The sequence below is a fragment of the Diabrotica virgifera genome, chromosome 10 (assembly GCF_917563875.1).
Source record: "Diabrotica virgifera virgifera chromosome 10, PGI_DIABVI_V3a".
Classification (NCBI taxonomy): domain Eukaryota; kingdom Metazoa; phylum Arthropoda; class Insecta; order Coleoptera; family Chrysomelidae; genus Diabrotica; species Diabrotica virgifera.
This window is the reverse complement of record NC_065452.1, coordinates 35,895,548-35,920,124: the sequence shown is the minus strand read 5'-3', so window position 1 is coordinate 35,920,124 and position 24,577 is coordinate 35,895,548. Positions and strand designations below refer to the sequence as shown.

At 32.9% G+C, this 24,577-nt stretch overlaps 1 protein-coding gene and 1 long non-coding RNA gene across 3 annotated transcripts in view; both read left to right on the top strand.

The window, feature by feature from the left end:
- The window catches only part of LOC114332537 (uncharacterized), a 170,110-nt gene extending 166,553 nt beyond the window's left edge, over positions 1 to 3,557 (top strand). The window contains exon 2 of the long non-coding RNA XR_003652814.2: positions 3,225 to 3,557. This is a non-coding gene — a long non-coding RNA (uncharacterized LOC114332537). The remainder of the gene's footprint in view (positions 1 to 3,224) is intronic.
- LOC114332535 (transcriptional coactivator YAP1-A-like) overlaps positions 1 to 24,577 on the top strand; it is a 453,998-nt gene that overhangs the window by 293,976 nt on the left and 135,445 nt on the right. The window lies entirely within an intron of this gene.

Here is a 24,577-nt window from a genome sequence, read left to right as displayed (position 1 = left end):
CTTCTTCTTCTTCTTCTTCTTCTTCTTCTTCTTCTTCTTCTTCTTCTTCTTCTTCTTCTTCTTCTTCTCTTCTTCTTCTTCTTCTTCTTCTTCTTCTTCTTCTTCTTCTTCTTCTTCTTCTTCTTCTTCTTCTTCTTCTTCTTCTTCTTCTTCTTCTTCTTCTTCTTCTTCTTCTTCTTCTTCTTCTTCTTCTTCTTCTTCTTCTTCTTCTTCTTCTTCTTCTTCTTCTTCTTCTTCTTCTTCTTCTTCTTCTTCTTCTTTTATATAGACAGTACTGCCTGTTTTTCTTCAATGGCGCCTTTCATTCTGTCCCTAAATTGTCATTCCATCTTTTCCTTGGGCGTCCTATACTTATTCTGCCTAACGATGACTTGTCCCTGACTATTCTTACTATCCTCGATTCAGACATGCAACTGGTGTGTTGATTTCACTTTTCTTTTCTGTTCTTTACCCAGGTATTTATATTGTCTATCGCACATATGCGTCTGATTTCCTCACTTCTTACCCTGTCCTGTAGTCCTTTTCTAGCAATCCTTCTTAAGATCTTCATTTCGTTGGTCTCCAGATGTCTTTGTGTTTTGCTTGTATCTGGTCTTGTTTCGGCCTTGTAAGTCATAACTGGCCTAATAACTGACTTATATATTTATTGTCTTTTACCGTTTCTTCGATATTGTTGTCAGCTGATATGAGTAATTCCCAGGTATTTGAAAGTCAGTACTTGTATAATTTGATTGTAACTCCAATTTGCATCTTATTGGTTCTTTGGCTATTACTAAGCTTTTTGTTTTTTGGGCTGATATTTTCATATTCATTTCTTTTGCGTTAATATTAAATTCGTGCAGTAATCTTTGTAGGTCGTCTTCGCACTCTGCTACTAACACGGTGTCATCAGCGCAACAGAGTATTTTTATCTCTCTATCGCTCATTTTATATCCTCTTCTTTCTTGACTTGTTTTATTATTGCAACTTGTTTATCTCATAATATTTTAATTAATTTTTCATGACCAATAAAAACGTTATTTTGACGTGGATTCTGACATTTCTGTGGTAAAAAATTCAGTGCAAAAAGTGGTTTTCTAGTTAGTTCTCAATCCCTCTCTAAATCCAAACTGCGTTCCATCTTGATCTTCATACTTATTCCTTATTATAATGTGGATGATACGTGGGAATAACTTCAAAGTGTGACTCTTAACACTTATAAGTCTACACTACAGTAAGTATATAGTCTTATAAGTCGCTACAGTGTTTCGGGCAGTGTTTATGAATTCAGACCTCAACCAGTCTTCTGGGATTTCACCAGTTGAGTATACATGATTAAAAACCTTAACCAATATTTTAACGTTTCCTTCGTTCTTAAGTTTTGACATATCCATCATCATCCAGTTTCTTCTCTTGTCCACTTCAGGACATAAGTCTCCTCAGCACGTCTCCAGGAAGTTCGATCTTGTGCTAATTGCATCCATCTATACCATCTATTCTTAAGCTTTGACACCTTTGCTTTGGTTAATGTTAGTGTTTCAGCTCTGTATCGTAATGACTAGAAGAACAAATTGATTGTATACTTTCCTTTTAAGGCTTAAAGGAATTTCACTGCTGAATATGTCTTTCAATCTGCCATATTATGCTTCCCAGCCTAAACCAATCCTTCTATCTATCTCTTGGGTCTGGTTGTCTCTAGAAATTTTGATGTCGTGTCCGAGATATCGATATTGACTTATTTCATCTCTGATATTGTCTTCTAGCCTCCTTTTTTTTGGGAGGTGAGAATCTTCTTAAGACCGTCTGGGAAGGTGTCCCAGGTGTGTCAGATTCAGTCCATCCTATCTCTATCTTGCCGGGCCGCCTACCGACTAAACCCACCCCCTCTTTCTCCAGCCGACGGGTCTGGAGCCGCTCTTAGCGAGCATATCTGACCCGTCGACCTTACTCATAGCTCCCCTCCGGCACTCCAGGAACCAACCAAAGAATGCCAGTTGACAGTTACGAGCAACTCCAGTCATTCATGCTTTCATCTATGCACGCTTTCTCATCCACCCATTCATTCTGATATTAAGATGGGGCAGTCTATGTAGGTCGGATGTAAAAGGTCCTTCCCCACCGACTGCCCCACAACATTACAGACAAATATAACAAAAGAAGAATAAAAGAGATGAGAAAAAGAAAAAGAGCAGAGAGAGTATGAGGGAAAGAAACAGAGAATAGAAAGAAAAGATAGAGAACATGAACAGGAAAAAGCGGAAAGTGAAAATATATGTTTAAAGAACGGTAAGAGTTAAAAATAAAATTAAATAGATTAATTAATAAAATCCGATAAAATAATAAATAAAGGATAAAATCATGATGAGGTAATGATCCTCCTAACACCAAGTTAGTCATCATTTTAGTTTTGTCTTTATTTATTTGCAAACCAACCTCTTCAGCTGCTTTCGCAAGCTCTGTGAGCATTTCGTTTGCTTCGTTGATGTCGTCAGCGATTATGACAATATCATCAGCGAAGCGGAGATTGTTGAGTTGCTTTCCGAGTATGCGTATTCCCTTGTTGGCCTAGTCCAGTTTTTTAAACGCATATTCTAAAATGCATATCCACCGTGATGTTATTAGGACCAATAGTTTTTCCTGTTCTTTGCCAACTTTATAGCATGCAGTACTTCCAACTTTAGTACTTCTAGTCCTTCGTCTTCACCTAATGTTTGTTCTTCTTCTGGTGTGACGTCACTAAATAGTTCGTTTATATACGTATACCAAATAACTGACAATGATAAACTATTTTATTATGATAAAAACTGTACTATCAACAATTTTCAAACGGAGTATTAAGCAAGTACTAAATAAAAAACGAAAACGAATAATGCGGTACTGCTATATAGTATTACAATCTATCTAAGAGACTTAATAATATTCGACTCAGAGGGGTGCTATTGTTCGAATTGTGAAATTTCATGAACAAGAGTTTTCTCACAACTACCTGTTTTATGGAATGATCCCTTGTTTACGTAAGTACACATTCTGAACAATAGAACCCTGCTGAGCTAAATATTCAGAGTCTCTTAGATAGATTGTAGTACCATAACAGATGTTCTTTCGTATTTTAGGAATCGTCAGTGCAGTATCGTATTTTAATAACGATAGTCAGTTTCTTTTGCAGTTTTGCTTCTAATATTACTGTATATAAATTAACATTGCGTTTGCAGTATACTAATTTCAGCTTTTTTCTTTTTTTCCAGGTAAGCAATCTCATCATTATACTGGTAAGACTATTGAATTTTTTCGATTTCCATTTTCTATGCTGATGTTTTTAACAAACGAACCTTAACAGTGTTGCTGGGCTCTATCAAATAATTGTATTCAGAAAATGAAATACATAGTATAACATAGTATTGGAGAAGATAATGATATTTGTTTCTTCCAAAATCTCTACAATTGAAGCAAATCCAATAATGAGAAAATTAGGCTGAAGCTTTAAGTGAAAAAATAAATGTTACATTACTGTTCAAATAGCTTGATGTGTACATTTTTAATGTTTTATAATTGTATAAATAAATTTATGTGGATATAAAGTTCTGTTTAATATTAAAGAAGTAGCTGTGTCCATTGCATTATTCCTCCATCAGTATGAATGTTATAGTAGGTATGCATATACGAAACAGAAAACAAATGCTCCCCGCTTCGATAAAACTTCTTTGTATTAAAGTAATTGTATTAAAGTAACTGAAAAAATAATATTAAAGCAAGATTTAGTATTGAAAAGAAGTCAGCTGGTAAAAAATGGTACGCACTAGTACGCAGGCTTCATGAAACGATATCTAAACATACTACGTCTACCTGAAGCCACTTATCTAGCTCGAGCTGCAGGATTTTAGGTTTAAAACAGACGAACCCATTCTGCAGCACTATCTGGGGATCCACAAAGTGGCTGCAACAGGCGATTTTGTAGCCCCAATGATTTGCACAGAAGCAGAAGCCACAGAAAATAATCGCTCAATGAGGAAAATACCAGATAGATATCATAACGTCCGCCAGAAGAGGTCAAAATATCACTGGAAACGCAATGACTGCCACTGGCATCGTCAGGAACTATTAATATACTTACTGGCGAAACAAAGTAATCCCAATCACAGTCAGTCCTGCAAGACAGTGGGTTCTTAGAAACAACACTAGATACCCAAGTTAGAATGTAACCTATTTTCGAAAATGCTTCTTTAATAATTATATGTTTGCCTGGCCAAATAATCATTTTGAAAATCCTATAGATACTCTATACATATCACCATACTTTTTGAAAACTAGTCCCTTTAAAAATCGGAATGTGCCACCCCCCACCCCAATAACTAATGTTACAAAACTAGAAACCAAATAATCTGTACAGAAGCATTACTATATTCCGATGGAAATATTTCACCCTTTGCCTTCAAGCAAAATATCCATGGACCATAGAAAGAAAAAGAGAATTACTTTGTCAGGTGTAGTTCTAATTGCAACAGCCTCAAAGAACTCCAAAAACAAATACACAAACTAAAACTAGTAGCGATAATAAGAAGAAAAAAAGAAAAACGAAAAAAAGAAGAAATGCAACAGGGGAAAGCAGAAGAGAAAACGAAAGGCAAACTACAAATGTGACACTAGCAAAGAAACTTGTTGCCTTTTTTTGTGAAGAAAGCTAGGAGGAAGATTGTGTTAGGTGCGAAACATATAAGGGATGGGTACATGAACCTTGTGCCAATATCACTGATGTTAGCTATTACTAGCTTATTACTGCGACAAATTATCGTGTTTTCTAATATGAATTAAGAATTAATGAATGGGAAAAAAAGTATTTTAAACTTCCGTAAGATATTTACATAATTCCTAGCTAAACGCTGTCGGCTTACAAAGTCATCTTCGGAGCTATGGTCAAAATTTAAAAAGTACCACTACTAAAGAAGTATCCATTGGTGAAAAGAATTTATTAAAAAATTTACAAATTCTTCCTCAGAAGTTTAAAAATTTGTTCAAAAAAGATAATTTTTCAAAAAAACATTACTATACACATAAAGACTTCACAAAAAACACATGTTTTTAATGTAGATACTATTTGTTAGATGTTTTTTCGAAATTTATCCAAGTTTTTAACTTCTGAGGAAGATCTGACGGTGGATTTTTAAGCCGAAAGCGCTCAGCTAGGAATTAAATACTTTACACATTTTTAAAATACTTTTCTTAACTATTTATAAATTATAACTATTTTAATTATAATTAAAACTAATTATAATAAAAATTATATCTATTTTTTACATTTAGTCCAGGGCGCATCTGTTTTGAGATGGATATTGAGAGGTGACTCATATTTTTTGCAGAAATTGCTTGGAATTAACTCATATAATAATAATTGAGTTATCATCCCATTCAAAAAGGCCCGGAACATTGTTTAAATAATCAAAATGTCAAAGAATGAAGGAACAATTCGATATTTTTCTTCGTTTTTTGATTATAACTTAAAAGTATTCACTTCCGAGAAAAGTTGCACTAACATAAAAGTTGGCCAACAATATAGGAATGGTTAACAATAAATTTTAAAAATTGTCACCCTTTCAAAATAGCAATAATTGCGAACAAAACCATAAAAAACAAGTATTATGCTATACTTAGGACCTTCATATTTTACCCAGAAAAACTTAAGGATATAATAAAAGAATACTGTAAATTTCATTAAGACCGGTTTAATAGATTTTGCAAAATAATTTTTCAAAATGTTGCAGGACTGAAAATAAAGCAAATAGCAAGTTGAATTTTTTTTTACATATAGAAGAATACTGTACCTTTCATTTGCAATTTGCAAAATTAAAATCGGTTAACTAACACGGCATCAGGAATTTTTTTAAATAAACATTAATTTTTGGTGCTACGCGCAGGACAGTGGTGTTGGATTCACACAAGTTGATTTCCACCAAAATTTCTTCCAATCTTTATCTAATATATTATTTTCTTACTGTATATTTTGTTGTATTTTAATATTTTAATTCCACAAAAATCAAACTAATGTGATTATTGTTTGTGATATATTGTTTAAACAGTTGCATATGTTTAAAAATAATAAACTTTTATTCTCTAAGTTAAAATATATAAACAAAGAAAGTTTTTGCTAAAAAAAGTGTTATTTCAAAGGACAGAGTATGTGTTTTTATTTTGCAATAAACAAATTTATTTATTTATATCGAAATGTACTAAAAATTAAAATGTATCAATAATTATCAAAGGTCATTGCAATGCCCAATCAGAGCAAACATATCAGAGCAAAAATTAATGTTTATTAAAAAAATTCCTGACGCCGTGGTAGTTAACCGATTTTAAGTGCAAATGAAAGGTACAGTATTCTTCTATATGTAAAAAAAATTCAACTTGCTATCTGCTTTATTTTCAGTCCTGCAACATTTCGAAAAAATGATTTTTTTTTGCTAAAGCTGGATTGCAAAATTTATTTTGCAAAAATCTATTGAACCGGTCTTGATGAAATTTACAGTACTTACCTATTCTTTTATTATATCATAAAGTTTTTCTGGTTACAATATGAAGGTCCTAAATATAGCATAAAGGGTTGAAAGACGTAAAATGCGAATACTTGTTTTTTATGGTTTTTTCGCAATTATTGCTATTTTGCAACAAGAGTGATACACCAGGGAAATAAGGCAAAAATATACCATGTTCGGGACACTTGAACAGCCAGGTTGCAAATGATTTTTTTGGGTACTATATACCTAATACGTTATAAATACAAAAATGCCCGCTACAGTTTGGACGAGAAATTTAGTTATTAACAAATAAGGGTCAAAAATTGGAGTTTTTTCATTTAAATCGCTACAGGTAAAAATAGGGTAATTAAATATCTTATTTATAATATTTTTCTTTTACTAGATGAGCCAAGGTTTAAAACAGCGCTTTTTGAATTTTGATCAGATCATTCGTTGCTTCGGATATTGCAAAATAAAACTAAAATTTCGAAAATAAAAAAATTGCTACAACTTTTGCAAAAAATGAAATTCAAGTCTTTCATATTGCATGAAAAGTTGATTCAATCAGTCCACACAATGCACAAAAATTTTTAAAACGATTGGTCAATTAGTTTAAATTTTATTCAATTTGTTTATCCCAAAGAGCTTTTTTTTGCGCAATGTTATTGTTCAGAAAATAATGATGATATAGTAATTATGTGAAAACAACATGAAAGAAGAATAGTCATATTTTCAAAGCATTTAAAAAAATCATTAAAAAGTAATTTTTATCACTCAGAAAACATTTTACTAAAATAGAGTCATTTTTGGTTTACACACAATTTGAATAACTTTGTTAATATTGACTGTGTAGGCTAAAACTACAATGGAATTTGAAAAACTGGTATTTTTATACGAATTTTCAAAGAAAAACTTTTTGCCTAGGTTAATTACTGTCAAAGTTAGCCACTTTTTTATTTAATTGACGGCTACTTTGTTTATAACAACTAAGCAACCTAACTAGAGCCATTTTGAAGTTGAAGATATATAGTTTATGTGTAAAAGTTTAAGTGAACTTTGAACCTCAACAGAGTGGTTAATAAAGTTTTAAAAATTGCGACCGAACGGAATTAATTCGTGGTCGGTGGAGGGGAATTATTAAAATCCGTGCACTCAAAAAATGAAACTGATTCTGCAAACATATGCTGCTATTAATATCTCCGGAGCTTGTTGATGGATTTTGATCATAATTTTTTTAATTTGTATGTACTCGTAGTCTTATAGAGTACGTTATGTACACACATCCCCACCTAACATTACAAAATGTTAGGGGGAAGTCCCCTTATCACTCAGGGATATGAAGAATAGATTACGACCGATTCTAAGATCTACCGAATATATATTTATAATTTCATAAAAATCGGTCAAGCGGTCTCGGAGGAGTATGGGAACTAACACTGTGACAGGAGGATTTTATAGATGTAATAGATGGCCATTAACAAATAGGGGTTGGTGATAGAAGAGTGAAAATTAAGGGTTGTATGTATTTTTTAATTCTACATCATATAAAATTAAGGTAGATAATTTTGTCCAAAAAAAATAAAAAAAAAATGTCAGGGGCAACCCCCTTATAACTTATGGGTATTAAAAATAGATTAAAACCTCTTCTCCGTCCTATAAGATATACGTGTAAAATTTCATAATAATCGGCCAAGCCGTTTCGGAGTAGTATGGTAACTAATACTGTTACAGGAGAATTTGATGTATACATATAGAAGTAACTGCGAATTAAATAATAAAAGTGGCTAACTTTGAGCCTAATTAACCTAGGCAAAAAAATTTTTTCTGAAAATTCGTGTAAAAATACCAGCTTTTGAAATCCTAAAGTAGATTTACTCTATAGTCAATATTAACAAAGCTATTTAAATTGTTTATAAGCCAAAAATGACTCTATTTTACTAAACTTTTTTCGGAGTGATAAAAACGACTTTTTAATGATTTTTTTTCAATACTTTGAAAATATAACAATTCTTCTTGCATGTGGTTTCCACAGAATTGCTATGTCATTATTATTTTCTGAAGAATGACATTGCGAAAAAAAAGCTCTTTGCGATAAACAAATTGAATAAAATGTAAACTAATTGACGAATCGTCTTAAAATTTTTTGTGGATTATATGGAATGTTTAACTCAACTTTTTGTGCAATATGAATGTCTTAAGGCCATTTTCGCAAAAGTTATAACACATTTTTTATTTTTGAAATTTTAGTCTTATTTTGCAATTTTCGAAGCAAAAAATGATCGGACCAAAATTCAAAAAGTGCCATTTTAAACCTTAGCTCATCTACAAAAAGAAGAATATTATAAATAAGATATTTAATTACCCTATTTTTACTTGTAGCGATTTAAACGAAAAAACTGCCATTTTTGACCCTTATTTGTTAATAACTAAGTTTTTCGTCCGAACTGTGACGGGCATTTTTGTATTTATGTATAATGTATTAGGTATATAGTACCCAAAAAATCCATTTGCAACCTGGCTGCTCAAGTGTCCCGACAAAAACCTTATTTCTCTGGACTATGACAATTTTTAAAATTTTTAGCTAATCCTATACTATAGGAAATTTATTTACACAATTTTTATGTCAGTACAACTTTTCTCGGAAATGAATACTTTTAAAGTTATAATAAAAAAACGAAGATAAAAATCGAATTCTTCCTTAATTTTTTGACATTTTGATTATTTAAACAATGTTCCGGACCTTTTCGAGTGGGAGGATAACTGAAATATTATTATATGAGTTATTTTCAAGCAATTTCTGCAAAAAAATATGAGTCACCTCTCAACATCCAACTGTACATACTAATATTTTTACAGATGCGCCCTGGTCTAATTCTGGGGTGTCATGTTATTTAGAACAGGAAAGTAGAATATGCAATATAATGTATTATTATGGGAAACGTCCAATATATCGTAATTTCTTCTTAAGGGGTCCAGATTCCACGGCCTTCCCTAGTCTCTCCCAACTTAATACCTAAGCAATTTTATAATTATATTTATATTAATATATGACCCATCATTATAACAGGTAATTTAAAAACACAATACCTAATAATACGAGAGTTAAGTGTAGGATAAAAAAGTCATTGTTTTGATTCGCCAACGTGTTTGTTCGTTACATCAATATTATAGACTAAGAGCCGATAGGAAAAATTTGCTAATCATTTTAGGGACTGTAAGAGTCTATAACTTAAAATTATAAAACCTAAAAGAAAACGTATGATTACTATGCCGTCAATTTTCAGTGGCACATGGATCGACGGTGGAAACTCCACTTATGGATGGAATAAATAAATTATTAAAGGGTACCCCACGTTAATAAGAACAATGACCTCGCTCCCAGAATTATTATTTTTACATTCTATGTGTTTAATTAACCCGCCAATCCCTTCTTCCTCCAACCAACATCAAAAACGTAATTTTTGGTTTTTATTTTTTTAGGTGGGATGCGATCAATTTTAAAATTTCAAAAAATTCATACGTATAGTTGAGGCTTCTACAAAAATATGTATATTTTTTATAGACCCGTAGGTTGAGTGTAGGTTTTTTTATTTTATGTATTTTATCAAACACTATATTTCTAAATTTTTTCAGATTTTTCTGTAAGGCTCGCCATCTTAAATCTGTTTTTTATGGGGTTCGAACGTGTTTTAGACCAGGGCGCATCTGTAAAAATATTAGTACATTTGGACGTTGAGAGGTGACTCAAATTTTTTTGCAGAAATTGCTTGAAAGTAACTCAATTAATAATATTTGAGTTATCCTCCCTCTCAAAAAGGTCCGGAACATTGTTTAAATAATCAAAATGTCAAAAAATGAAGGAAAAATTCGATTTTTTTCTTCGTTTTTTGATTATAACTTTAAGAGTATTCATTTCCGAGAAAAGTTGTATTGACATAAAAGTTGTGTAATTAAATTTCCTATAATATAGAGGTAGTTGAAAATTTAAAAAATAGTCACCCTTGTTGCAAAATAGCAATAATTGGGAAAAAACTATACAAAAACAAGTATTCGCATTTTACGTTTTTCAACCATTTATGCTAAACTTAGGACCTTCAAGTTTCACTCAGAAAAACTATATGATACATTTAAACAATACTGTAAATTATATTAAGATTGGTTCAATAAATTTTGCAAAATAAATTTTGCAATCCAGCTTTCGCAAAAAAAATTCATTTTTTCAAACTGGTACAGGACTGAAAATAAAGCAGATAGCAAGTTAAACTTTTTTTTGCTTATAGAAGTGTACTGTACCTTTCATTTTCAATTTGCAAAACTAAAATCGATTAACCAACACGGCGTCAGGAATTTTTTTTAAATAAACATTAATTATTGGTGTTGCGCGCAGGACACCGGATAGTTTGCTCTGATTGGGCATTCCAATGACCTTTGATAATTATTGATACATTTTAATTTTTATTACATTTCGATATAAATAAATAAATTTGTTTATTGCAAAATAATAACACATACTCTATCCTTTGAAATAACACTTTTTTAGCAAAAACTTTCTTTGTTCATATATTTTAACTTGAGAATAAATGTTTATTATTTTTAAACATATACAATTGTTTAAACAATATTTCACAAACAATAATAAAATTAGTTTGATTTTTGTGGAATTAAAATATTAAAGTACAACAAAATATAGCGTAAGAAAATAATATATTAGATGAAGATTGGAAGAAATTTTGGTGGAAATCAACTTCATGTGAATCGAACACCGCTGTCCTGCGCGTAGCACCAATAATGTTTATTTAAAAAAATTCCTGACGCCGTGGTAGTTAATTGATTTTAATTTTGCAAATTGCAAATGAAAGGTACAGTACACTTCTATAAGCAAAAAAATTTTTAACTTGCTATCTGCTTTATTTTTAGTCCTGTAACATTTTGAAAAAATGAATTGTTTTTGCGAAAGCTGGATTTCAAAATTTATTTTGCAAAATCTATTGAACCGATCTTAATGAAGTTTACAGTATTGTTTTACTGTATCATAAAGTTTTTCTGGGTAAAATATGAAGGTCATAAGTGTAGCATAAATGGTTGAAAAACGTAAAATGCGAATACTTGTTTTGTATGTTTTTTTTCGCAAATATTGCTATTTTGCAACAAGGGTGACTATTTTTTCAACTTTTAACTAATTCTATATTGTAGGAAATTTAATTATGCAACTTTTATGTCAGTACATCTTTTCTGGGAAATGAATACTTTTAAAGTTATAATCAAAAAACGAAGAAAAAAATCGAATTTTTCCTTCATTTTTTGACATTTTAATTATTTAAACAATGTTCCGGACCTTTTTGAGAGGGAGGATAACTCAAATATTATTATTTGAGTTATTTTCAAGCAATTTCTGTAAAAAAATTTGAGTCACCTCTCAACGTCCATCTCAAAACAGATGGGCCCTGGACTATTATTTGTCCCACTTTTGAATGTTCTTAAAGACTCCTTTATTTTAATTGATATATTATAATCTATAAAAAACCTTGATTTGATCTATTTTGAAGTCTATAAAATAATATTTTTGAAGTTGACATACCTTACGAAAAAATCTGAAAAAATTAGTGATAGGGGAGCCCAAGCGGGGATTTTTGCAGTTAGTCGAGCGCGTCAGATTATCACATGGGGAGAAGCCTTATACCCTGTAAATATGCCTCTACCATATTGGCTCTTAATACAGTGGAGTTCGTTAATCTATCCTTAGAAAATCTCAAAATCGTCAGATTACGATAAGGTAAGTTAAGAGGAAGTACATGCAAAAGAGTCTATATGTATTTCAAAAATCTGTCGATTTGAGCGGGGCGTAAGGAAATGGGCAAGTCACAAAGTTTCACAAAAAAAAGCGAATATTTCGAATATTTCGCGAAATGAACGTCAGATCGAAAAACTAAAAAATACGTGTTTAATATTTTTCAAAAATCTATCGAATGCTATCAAATAGGATCCCCCACGGAGAGGGGTGGTATGTAAATTTAAAATTTAAAATACGAACCACGCGATATTTCGCGACCAGAACATCAGATCGTAAAACTGCATAATATACGTATCCAATATTTTTGAAAAATCTATCGAATGGCACCAAACACGACCTCCCACGGAAGTGGGGTGGGGGGTTACTTTAAAATTTTAAATAGGAGCCCCAATTTTTATTACAGATTTGGATTCTTTACGTAACAATAAGCAATTTTTCTTCGACACATTTTTTCAAATTATGGACAGATGGCGCTATAATCAGAAAAAACGATTGTTGGAAATGGAAAATTAAATTAAAAAATGGAAAGTCCCCCACTTTATGGAAAACTTAACTTAACTTTTTTTTAGTTTTAGGACCTACTCTTCACAACCCAATAGGTCCCCATAACGCTCGAGTAACTGCAAATTTAGCATACTTTCCTCCCCTACTATAGAAATATAGTGTTTGATAAAATAGATAATCATCATCATTCTCTTTGCCTTATCCCTATGCGGGGTCGACTTCCCTAATTGCATTTCTCCACACAATTCTATCTTGGGTCATATCAATATTAATCCCCTTTACCAACATGTCCTGCCTAATCGTCTCCCCCCAGGTCTTCTTTGGTCTTCCTCTCCTACTCCTTCCAGGAATCTGCACTTCAGCAATTCTTTGTATTGGGTGATTAGCGTCTCGACGTTGAACATGACCAAACCATCTTAACCTACGCTCTCTCATTTTGGCATCAATTGGTGCCACATCTAGATTTCCTCTAATATACTCATTTTTTCACATTTTTCAACATTCAGTTCCGTACATCGTAGCTGGTCTTATGGCTGTTTTATAGAATTTTCCCTCCAGCTTCATGGGAATTTTTTTGTCACACAACACACCACTAGCTTCCTTCCACTTCATCCACCCAGCCCTAATTCTACTGCATGCATCTCCATCTATTTCTCCATTACTCTGTAATACCGATCCTATGTACTTAAAACTATTACTTTTCACAATCATTTCACCATCCTAAGATACCATTTTATTTGCAATAACTCCATCTTTAAATGAACATTCCAGATACTCTGTTTTTGTCCAACTAAGTTTTAAACTTTTTCCTCTAGAGCTTGTCTCCACTGTTCCAGTTTTTGTTCTAAGTTTCTTTCATTATTCCCTATTAACACTACATTATCAGCATACATTAAGCACCATGGAATGTTGCACTGTAGTTTCGCTGTTATCTGGTCCAAAACTAATGAGAATAAATACGGACTAAGCACCGAACCTTGGTGCAGTCCTACTTTCACATGAAATTTATCAGTCTCTCCCACACCTGTCCTAACACTAGTCGTTACTCCCTCATACATATATCTCTGACAATCTTTACATATTCACCAAGGACTCCTTTCTTATTTAGTGCCCACCACAGAACCTCTCGAGGAACTCTATCATATGCTTTCTCAAGATCAATGAATACCATATGAGCGTGTGTTTTTTTATTCCTGCATTTTTCCATCAATTGTCTTATAATGAAAATTGCATCTGTTGTTGATCTACCCTGCATGAAGCCAAGTTGATTAACGGATATTTCGGTTTCTTCGCGTATCCGTCTATCAATTACTCTCTCTCTCTCTCTCTCTCTCATGATAAACTAGATAATATAAAAAAACTAGCACTGCAGCCATCTCCAAAAAAAAAGTAATATACTTTTTTCCAAAAAAAAATAATGTTTTTGATGTTATGTACACTCAACCTACGGGTCGATAAAAAATATGTTTTGTAAAAAAAGCCTCAATTATGCGTGTAAATTTTTTGAAATTTTAAAATTGATTGAATCCCACCTAAAAAAAAACTAAAAATGACGTTTTCGATGGTGAGGGAGAGGGAAGGGGTGTTGGGTTAAAATTGCACTGTCTATAATTTTCATAACATAGAATGTAAACAAATTGCATTCTGGGAGTGAGGGCATTATGCCCATCTTAACGGGTGGTACCATTTATTTATTAGGTCCATAGGTGGAAAGTTTGATTTGTCACCGTCGACCCATGTGGCACTGAAAATTGACGGCATAGTGCTCATACGTATTCTTTGAGGTTCTTTTATTTAAGTTAAGGACTCTTACGGTGCCAAAATGATTAGAAAATTTTTCCTAGTCGGCTCTTAGTCTATTAAGCCAAAGCAAGAACGAGAAATTAGATTATTTATTATTTTAGAAAGTTATCAGATGGTAATCGTACCAGGTACATTCTACCGTATAACAAGTAGTGCTACATCATTTGCACAAAGCCACCAGTTTTATGTAACCTGTTATTAAAAAAATTCTAGTTGTCTACCTACGTTTCATAGTGACACTAAAGAAATCAGATTAACTGTCGGTACTGGTTGTGACACCTTATTATAAAGTGTGTTGAGGAAAAAATATATGCCAAAATTATCAAGCACCTTAAAATTCGGTTACGAAACCACCTAATCATTTTCTATTCTGATATATCTTTCGATATATTATATAGAAAATATTTTCATATAGGTACACATACACATATTTTATTATTATAATTATTATACACTATGTTCCAACGAAAATTTGACCCCCCCCCCAGAAACTCAGGAACCAAGAGTTTTAAAATAACACTTCAATTTGTATGGGAGGGGGACGAATTTTCATGAAAAATTCATGCCCTCAAATTTAACCCCCTACTGCAAGTAACCCTTTTTAAATAGCAAGTGTGGTCGAGTGGCACATATTTGAAAGGTACCTAATATTTTTTTCTCTACACGACACTGAATTTTTTTTTAATTTGCGGAATAAGTTTAAAGATAATTTGGAATTTAACTAGTTTATTGGTTGAACATCAGTAATAACAAATAAAAAAACATGAAAAATTTTTTTTAAGAAACGCTTTTCTTTAGTTATGAGTGACTAAAATTTAAAATATTATTAAAAAATTAACTAAAAAGCAAAAAATAAAAAAATCAAACTCGAAGGATTATTAGAAAAAAACGTTCGTTAACCCGGGAGTCGGGAGCAGTCGCGCTCACTTCTGTTACGTAACAGCCGCGTGTTAGATTTTATCTTATAATACGAATTTAAATAGGAATTTACGAAAAAAAATTATTTTATAGTATTTTTATTTACTTGCTATGTTAGAAATATTATTTCTAATAATTAATAAAGCTAATTGGCTCTCTCCAAAGCCATAAATTCCACAAAAAGAAGAAGAAGAAAAAAATACCTACGCATTACTACACCCTTCCTCAATCCACTTACGAAATTTTTTCAAAATTGCAAAATTTTTCATTAAGTTATCGCGAAAAAGGAGAAATTGTTAGTTTTTATCTAACGGCACGACTGCTCGCGGGTTAAAAAAATTGAAAAAATCTTAACGCATTCGTTAAAGAAAAGCGTGGGGCTATATACTCAAACCGTTTATTCGATGAAGACGCGCCCCACGCTTTTCTTTAATGAATGAGTTAGATTTTTTCATTTTTTTAACGAACATTTTTTTCGAATAATCCTTCGAGTTTGATTTTTTTATTTTTTGCTTTTTAGTTAATTTTTTTATTATATTTTAAATTTTAGTCACTCATAACTAAACAAAAGCGTTTCTTAAAAACTTTTTTTTCATATTTTTTTATTTTTTACTTTTTAGTCTTAAACTTTTCAAAAATTAAAATATATCGTCATGTTTAAAAAAGGATGTAAGTATAAAATGACAGATACACTTTTTGCATTTATTTCAACTTTTAATACATACATTGTACATTTTCTGTAATTTCTTCATACATTTCTTGAATCAAAATCATTATTTACACCTATTACAGTTTTCGCAGTCTTTCTATCTCTTCTATTGCACGGTGTAGACCCTGTTAATTTCTCTCAATGCAGTTCTTCGATGCGCAAGCCGTCTAAAGGAACGTATCCATACAAGGGTAAACCTCGCTCGGTGTAGTAGCTCCAAATAGTGGATACGTCGGTGATCGCCGCTTATAGCCCAGCTACACGCACCGTCTTGTCTGTGCAGCCCAAAACTGTGCAGGCATGACGGAACAAAAAGACGGTACACCGTACGTTGTCCACACGTGCAGTCTACGTAAAAAATTGGACTGAGCAAACTTCAGTCTTTCGAGAACTCGACACGATGAGCAGCACGGAAGAGGTTTTTTTAATGGAAGCGTTATTGTATTGTTTATTAATAAAAAAGCAACAAACAAACAAGCAACGACGCTGTAGAAGTAATGGAGCCGTTTCGGCAATCCATTCATGATATCCTGGCTATTCGATTGAGGGATATTCTGCCACTCCTCTGTCGCAGCCGTCTTGACCTCTCTGAAGGATGTAGGGGCTGGTACTATTGCTCTTTTTTTTTTGAGGTTGTCCCAAATGTGTTCAACTGGGTTAAGATCGGGACTGCGTGCCGGCCATAGTAAAACTTGAATCCTGATCTCATTAATGTATCCACTGGTGAATCTTGCGGTATGGCAACGTGCATTGTCATGCATTAATCTAAAGTTTTCACCAACGTACGGTGCGAAAGACATGAAATGGTTTTGGAGAACTTCCTCCACATATATACTGATGGGTATAGACTGGGGTATATAGAAAATCTCTGCTATAGATAAAATAACTAATTTGTTGGAGAAAGCGATATTTAAAACAAATTCGAAAACTAAGAATACAATGATGAAGGTGGATCTAATTGATTAAGATTAAATTATCAAAATTTCATGTAAGTATTATTAGAAATAAACATCCAACTATGGGCGTCCGAGTCCGTTTTTCCCCGCATTGTATTTTTCAAACAGTTCCCACCTAAACCAATAACTATTTTGGAACGGCACACCACACATTAATAACATCAATAATTAATTTTCCTATTTCTTCATGAAATTTGCACAATTTCCGTTTTCGACACAAGGTGTTCGGGCATCCGTGCCTACACTTGATTAAAAAACAAATTTTCTATATAATTTTGTAACAACGGCAAATTAGATATATGTAAAAATTCAGGCGTAGTTTTCTTAATTTTATACTGAATATAATTGATGATAATAACTGGTATTACCTGTAATTATTTCGATGATTTCTGTTTTCAAGAAATCTGAGAGATTATAGTTAATGATTGGTTAGTACTTTCAAGTTGGTACAAAAAATAAATATATACAAACAAAATTATCAGTATTAAATGTGTTGTGTCTATCCATCTCATTACAAAAGATTCATCTTTGGATATATGTTTACGTTCTTTTTTATATTGCTCCCTTCTTCTAGTGCTAGTACAACAAACGTAGTGCAGCAAAATATAAAACAGGTACTACTACATTAGAACAGATAGATCAATTCTTTGTTACACCAAAATTTATTTTTTGTGTTACAATATTGTTTTTATGTATTCTTGTACTGTATGTATATATCGGTTTTAGAACGTCTTTCGACGTTGTCCGATGCCTAACTTCCACGTCCTTCTATCATCCCATTGGCCATATCTAAGATCTCCTATACCCATTGCTTTGGTTACCCCTTCTTTCCATGTCTTTTTGGGTTTTCCTCGTTTTTTGCGGTTTGGTGGTACCCAATTGCATGATCTTTTTGGGCAATCTTGTGTCTTCCATTCTTTGAACATGACCATACCAAATCAACTGTTTCCTCTCAATGTCTGTTGTTAAGTAACCATCTATTCCAATTCGTCGTCTTACTTCCTCATTTCGAACTCTTTCCCTACGGGATATACCTAGCGATCTTCTAAACACATCCATTTCTACAGCTTCTAATTTTTTCCTGTTGTTCTCGGTTATTCTCCAAGTTTCTGCTCCGTAAAGTAGGCTGCTTTTAATAAGTGTTTCATAGATATTGTATTTTCGCTGTATTCCTATTTCGGAGCTCCAAAGTATTCCATTTAGGCAGTCAATTGTTCTTCTAGCTTGTGTTACCCTTTTCTTTATTTCCTGATCGTCTTTTCCCGTTCTATCGAAGATTACTCCCAGGTACGTGTATTCACTACAGGATGTGAATTGTTCATTATCCTCTAGTTCGATATTGGATAGCTCAGCTCCTATCGGTAGGTATTTAGTTTTTTCCACATTAATTTCCAAGCCCCGCTGTTCACTAAGTATTCACTAGTATTCTTGTACTAAGCTTGTTATTTAGATCTTCTATTTCTTTTGTTATCCTCTGTTAAATTTATTTTTGGTGTCTTGGGACATGTTGAAGTTTTTGATCTTTACTCTGATGTCATGTATTAGAAGATTGTGGTCTAAACTAATATCTGCACTAGGATATGTCGTTATTCTGTTGATACTATTTTTGAATCTCTTATTTACTAGAAGATAATAAATCTGATTTCTGATTATGTGATCTGTGATTGTGTGAAGGAAAAGGAAAACGATTTATGTGAAAAGTGAAGAAAAAGGAAAGGATGACTAAGGATATCCTTGACATGATGGAAGAGCGACGGAAGTACAAAAATGAAAACAAACCAAAGTATCGAGAAATACACAAAAAAATAAGAACAAAATCAGAGAAGCTAAAGAGGAATGGCTGTCGAAAAAATGCAAAGAAATTGAACAATATGAAAAGATTTACGACTGCCAAAACATGCACAAGAAGATAAAAGAAATGACAAATAAAAGAAAATACAACAGCTCAGAAACGGACATACTTGACACCAACGGAATTTTGATCTCAGAACCAACAAAGATTCTAGAAACATGGAAGCAATATGTGGAAAACCTCTTTGCTTCAGACCGCAATAATAATTACTCAATTGAAATCACCGAAAACAGTCCTTCCATTCTCAATTCAGAGGTAGAAAAAGCAATTTGCTCCCTCAAAAATAACAAATCTCCAGGACCTGACCATATTCATGCTGAAGTGCTAAAACTCTTATGCGAAACGGACAGTTCATTCCTAGAAACCCTAACCACTCTTTTTAATAATATATACGACAGCGGCAGAATTCCGGAAAATTGGTTACAATCAACCTTCGTGGCCATACCTAAAAAACCAAACACTAAATTGTGTGACCAACATAGACTGATAAGCCTAATTAATCATAACACCAAAGTCTTCACCAAAATCATAAACAGAATCTACAACAAGTGTGAAGCGGAAATCAACGAGTCACAATTTGGTTTTAGGAACGCTTTGGGCACAATGGAGGCAGTGTTTTGTCTGCAAGTATTAGTACAGAGGTGTAGAGATATGAACAAGGATTTCTACATGTGCTTTTTAGATTATTCGAAAGCCTTTGACAATGTAAGACATGACGGACTAAGTAATTGAAATTCTACAAAAAATAGGAATTGGTGATAAGGACATCCGAATTGTGACAAGTCTCTACTGGAATCAGACAGCTAGGTTAAAAGTCGGCAATGCGTCCACGGAGAGCATTGATATCAGAAATGGTGTGCGACAAGGATGTGTTCTCTCCCCTTCCCTTTTTAATATTTACTCAGAACGAATTTTTAAAAAAGCACTGGATGAAGCAAACGAAGACATAAAAATCAATGGAGAATTGACAAATAACATCCGATATGCGGACGATACAGTCGTACTTGCCAGTAGTATCGATGAACTTCAGTATCTTATGTACAGGGTACAAAGAGCGAGTGAAGAAAGAGGACTTAACCTCAACATAAATAAAACAAAATGGATGCTGGTCAGCAAAACTCAAAAACCTGTCAAACAGTTGAAAATAAAAAACCAATTAATTGAACACGTTGGCTCGTGTATATACCTTGAAACAGTCGTCAACTCGAAATGGGATCAAACAACCGAAATACGATCTAGAATTGAAAAGGACACAGCAACATTTAACAACATGAGAAATACATTCACCCATTCCGACATATATCTCCCACTAAAAATACGGCTGCTAAAATGCTATGTATTTCCAGTCTTGCTGTATGGCGCAGAGGCATGTACACTAACGGAAACATTATTGAGGAAGCTGGAGGCATTCGAAATGTGGGTGTATCGAAGTATCCTCAAAATATCCTGGACGACTCACACCACCAACGTAGAGGTATTGCGCCGAATGGGAAAACAAGTAGAAATCTCTTTCACAATTAAGAAACGGAAACTTGAATACGTCGGTCATATTATGAGACATGATAAGAATATCATATAGTCCAACTGATAATAAAGGGTAAAATAGAAAGCAAACGGGGACCCGGAAGAAGAAGACACTCATGGCTTCAAAACTTACGCCAATGGTTTGGACTAACATCGATCGAGTTATTCAGAAACGCCGCAAGCAAAATTAAAATTGCTATGATGGTAGCCAACGGCAGCAACGGACAAGGCACATGAAGAAGAAGAAGAAGAAGAAGAACGATTTATGGTTATTTGAAGGAGGGCTTGGGTTGGGACATGACTTCTCCCCCTGAAGAAATTAGAAGATAACCATGGCCTGCGTGGGCAGAGTCGAGACTCTGAAAAATATCTGTCATATCGGGATCGTATAAGAGTATCCATTCGCTATCCAGACTATATTATGCTCGCCAAAATATTTGTAAATAGGATAATCAGCAGGGCCGCGTTTAGGTCAATTAACGCCCTAGGCAATTCTTTAGTAGCCGCCCTTCAAGCATGTACCATTTTTGCGAAAAAAAAAATTGCAAGCAGATTTTTTTATTTAAATAAGAATACATAAAAATTATCATTCCAGTTCGATCACATCAGATTTCTTTCTTGATTTTTCTTTGGAAAAATCATCTATAGTGTTCATAATTTATCGCAGTTGTTACGTCACTTTCTATGGACAAAATCGACAAATTGTTAAGACGTTCTTGCGTCATACTTGATTGGAAATTATTTTCATGACTATTTTAAATTCTTGACATTTTCGAAAATGACCTTTCAGCGGACACGTTGGTTGGCAACTGGGAGGCACAAATAAATGCGCAAAGCAATATCAAAATTAGGGAAAATATCTTTCAATCCACTCTTCTTTAAATATTTAGATATGTCAATTATTGGTGATTGGTGATTTTATTGTGGTATCCAAATGAACCTTTAAGTGAATGCATTTATGGATGAATGATGTAGTGCAGTCAGTGAGGGTATTTGGCTCCGAATTCCATCCTACTGCATCAATTTACTTGATTATTTCATTCATAGGAGATTCTGACCAATAGAAAGCTACAGAAATCTAAATTAAATCGATAATTTTTGATAATTTCCCGTCGTCAAGTATATAACGTCAGATGCCCTTCGTTGCTATGAAAAAATACATTCAGTGACATTAATGACAATTAATGTTTTAAAAATTATAAAAGTGATGACTTTCAACCGTAAAATATTTATAACAACTGTGTGTTTAATTGTACTTACATAATTAAATTACAATAATATTTTGGTTTTGAACAGTTTTATTCATGAAATAATCGCAACAAATTGCACTCGATCCCTAAAATTAATATAGAATTTTAGAGCTCTTGTGCAATTACTACTGATAATTTCACTGTAAGTAGGGAATAGCTCAAGAAACAAAGTCTACGCTATATCCTATGACGCTTTTAACTTAGGGGTGGTTTCCATCCGTTCTCGGGGGTGGAAATTTTTTTTATCAAACTAACACCGGAAGTGGCCAGAGAACCTAATTATATAATAGCTGTTTTACAAATTTTTTGAAAACTCGATACTTTTTGCGTTTTCGTGGTTAAAAATTTGCCATTTTCATTGAAAAATGACACTTTTCGGAGACTGTTTTTTGGGAATACCATAAAAATTGTGCATCTAACGAAAAAACTATATAAAACATTTTTGTAGTTTATGAAAAATCAGAGAGATTCATTGTTTCATAAATCTTCTAGTTTTAATAAACAAAGAGATGGTAGGTGAAAAAAGATTTTTTTTGTGCATGCTCAAATCGGTATATTCAACTTAAAATAACAGAGAAATTGTCGATTTTAGGGGTATTATGCTACGAATACCTTTTGTAGTGCTTGAAAAGACCTTTAAAACGAGAACTGTTTAATGTCCGTTACATTCAAACTAAGCGAGATATGGTGCAAAAAAACTTATGACTAATGTATTTTAAGGAAAAATGAGAAGTATTTTTAACCCCTCATCCACCAGAATTTAAATGCATAGTTTTTCTTCTAGAATACCTTCTACTATAGTGTTATTTCTATATTCAAAAAGTTGGACGGGTTTAAAATGACTGGTTTTTGAAAAGAAAAAGATCAAATTATAGAGCGCATTTTTAAATTTTCTTAAAAATCTTCCATTTTCTCCAGGTAATTCGAAAGTGATAAGAGATACGTAAAAAAAATACCTTACAAAAATGTAGGTTTTCTTTTAGATAACAATTTTATTTTTCTTTCATTACTGTATCTCATTATCATTTTCGAGTTACATGGAGAAAAAGGAAGATTAAAAAATAAATAAAAATGCTCTCTATAACTTGATCTTATTTTTTCAAAAACCATACATTTTAAATTCGTCCAACTTGTTGAACATAGAAATAACACTATAGTAAAAGGTATTCTAGAAGCAAAGAAGGTCTTTTCAGACAGTACTTATAAAAGATATTGACAGGATTATACCCTTAAAATCGACCATGTCTCTGTTATTAAGTTGAACACACCCATTTGAGCATGCACAAAAAAATTTCTTTTCACCTACCATATCACTTTCTATGTTATCACTAGAAGACTTATGAAGGAACGAATCTCTTTGATTTTTCATAAGCTACAAAAATGTTTTATTAATTTTTTTTCGTTAGATGCACAATTTTCAAGGTATTTGTAAAAACCGTCCGAAAGGCGACATTTTTCAATGAAAATGGCCAATTTTCAACCACGAATAATCCAAAAGGATTCAGTTTAAAAAAAAATTATAGAACAGTGCACCCGCCGCCTTTGCGATGCTGTCGGCGGCCCAATAATCCCTAAATTTACGACTTCTGTACTTTTTGAATGAATAGTGTTAAGAAAATGCAATTTGTTTTCTAGAAATGAATGCCCACTTATATTCCATGTAATCAGCTCCTAAGTTTATCCTTTAGCTGTAGAATAGTAAACATAATGAAAAAGATGTGCAAAGGAAAGACCAGAAACACTTAACTGAATAGACAGAAGACAAAAATTAAACCACTAAAGAAGTTATGGGTGCAGAAAAAACGCAAGGAAGTGGAACAATTGGAAGCAGAACGTAAGAACAAAGAAGTTAATATAAAAAACGTTCATGTTACTGGAGGAGATGTATGAACTGAAACAGCAGATACTGGAAAATGAAGTTATGCTACCTGAGTTGGAATCAGCTACCAAAACAACCCTGTTCAAGAAGAGAGGTCCTTAGAGTTTTTCTTCTTCTTCTTCAAGTGCCATCTTCGTTCCGAAGGTTGGCGATCATCAGGGCTATACGTATTTTCGAAACTGCTGACCGACACAATTCCTTGTTGCTACAGCTATACCATTCCCGTAGATTCTTTAGCCAGGAGTTTCGTCTTCTTCCTATGGACCTTTTTCCTGCTATCTTCCCCTGCATAATTATTCGAAGCAGTTCATATTTTTCGCCTCTTGTAATGTGTCCCAAGTATTGCAGTTTTCGTTTTTTGATCGTAAATATGACTTCCTTTTCTTTATTCATTCTTCTCAAGACCTCGACGTTTGTGACTCTCTCCGTCCATGATATTCTCAACATTCTGCGATACATCCACAGTTCAGATGCCTCTAATTTTTTGGTATCAATCTTTTTCAGCGTCCATGACTCCATTTCGTAGAACAGCACAGAAAGTACGTAACATCTCATCAGGCGAAGTTTCATTTCAAGGCTCAAATCTCTTCCACAGAACACTCTCTTCATTTTAGTGAATATGGATCTGGCTTCTTCTATTCTTATTTTGATTTCTGCTGAGCTATCGGTGTCTTCATTTATAAAAGTACCTAAATATTTGTATTTGCTAACTCGATCGATAATTTCATTGTGTAAATATAAATTTTGGACATTTCCATATTACCATACATTTAGTTTTCTTTATGTTCAAAGATAGTCCATATTCTTCGCTTTTTAGAGTTTTTTGCAAGGTCCTTATTTGCGTTTGAATGTATGTAAGTAGAAGAAAGTGTTTGTATGTAATTAAACAAATTTTTTGAACACAAA